Source organism: Arachis ipaensis, chromosome B02 (assembly GCF_000816755.2).
Source record: "Arachis ipaensis cultivar K30076 chromosome B02, Araip1.1, whole genome shotgun sequence".
NCBI classification, from domain to species: Eukaryota; Viridiplantae; Streptophyta; class Magnoliopsida; order Fabales; family Fabaceae; genus Arachis; species Arachis ipaensis.
Genome location: NC_029786.2, coordinates 74,123,926 through 74,125,646, shown reverse-complemented (window position 1 = coordinate 74,125,646; position 1,721 = coordinate 74,123,926).

Sequence of the window (1,721 nt, the reverse complement as noted above, 5' to 3'; positions counted from 1 at the left end):
GTGGGGGGTATTGAGGAGTTTCTGAACTAGCTGCTCCAGCACCCCCAACTGGAGTATTCCTCACATCCTCATCGTCGTTATCATCGGCAATCTTGGCAGGCTCCACATCATCATCATCCTCATCCTGAAATACATCTTCCACACCATCCGATGCTCCACCTTGTCGGGATTTTGGTAACACATCATCAATGTCGGCCATCACAATCACAACATCAACTACGGGCCCAGTGTCAACCCTTTCTTTGTAACGAGTGAGGTTTAATTCAGCAGTGAAGGATGGGGAGGCCACCAAAACTGCCTCAGGCTCAATCATGGACAAAGATGAAGAGGCACCAATAGGTCTCAAACTAGAGCATGCTGCCGTGGCTGAAGGCAAAGGATTTCGGTTAGAACCTCCTGAACTAGAGACCACATGCACATCCACAAGTTTGGCCAACAGCTCAGGAGTCCTCACCTCCGGAAATTGCCTACGACAATGGAACAAAACTTCCAGATCTTCGTCGCTGCCTATGATAAACAAATCATACTTCACATCATCTCGCAAAATAGATATCAGAATTCTGTAGAATAACTTCTCCACCCGTTTCACTCCTTGCAGCCCCAATTTTCTGATTATAGTATCCTGAAACTCGGTGAAACTCATCGAAAGTTTCATGAAAATACTAAGCGGATCCTTATTAATAAACTTAATTCCATAACGCATTTTTTTCTTAATCGACCCTCTATAGTGCACCAAAACTAAGAAACTCTCATCACTAGCCATTATGTGGCTCACTATGGAAGAATTCACATTCCACAGCTATTTATATATATTCGCACCCTACTAAATTGAATTTTCCAGCATCCATTTATATATTTTGCTGAAACTATAGTAAATCTACCTCCCCTAATTCGATTTATTCATGTTGATCTTGAAGCAGGTAAATCGAATTAGGGGACTTCGATTTACATGGAAATGTAACCATACATGCATAAATCGATGGGAGCTAATTCGATTTACATGAATGTCTACTAAATCGAATTTGTCTGTTTCGATTTATATAAAACTATGCTAAATCAAATTTGGCTGCATCTATTTACATAGAAATGTCCTCTAGGGACGTACACGTAATGATTTTTTATTTGGGTGATTTGCGTAATATTAAGTTGGCATCGATTTATCTAAGTGATTTGTCCAAAATTTGATGTTTATAATATCGAACCTAAAACTATATTATACGTGAAAATAAAGTTTATGATGGAAATAACAAATCACTTTCGAATTTTATAAAAAATTATACAAGTTGAAAAATCCTAATTCAACCATTGAATTTACGAAATTCAAAATCTATGAAAAATTATTCAATATTGCAAATTTGACATACACTTGGCGTCAACGGATTATAACCCATTGCCATATATAGACACACAACTTACAGGTTATGCCATTCTGTCAGATTCATACAATATAAGGGATTTGGATTCCCTCCATAGTCATACCAAAATGAACCAATGTTAAATTGTTAACTGTTTAAAAGGGATTCGGAGGCAAAGAGAAGCTCTCAATGGAGAGAATGGATTACAATAATGAAAACAAATACATATCAATTCATATTTTCACATAAAAGAAGGGGAAAATGATGAATACATCTTCTCTGTGGAGCAAATCTACAATGAGGGGGTAAAAGAGAAGAGAAAAGAGAGGAGAGAGAGAGAGAGAGAGAGAAAAGGGGGGGGGGGGG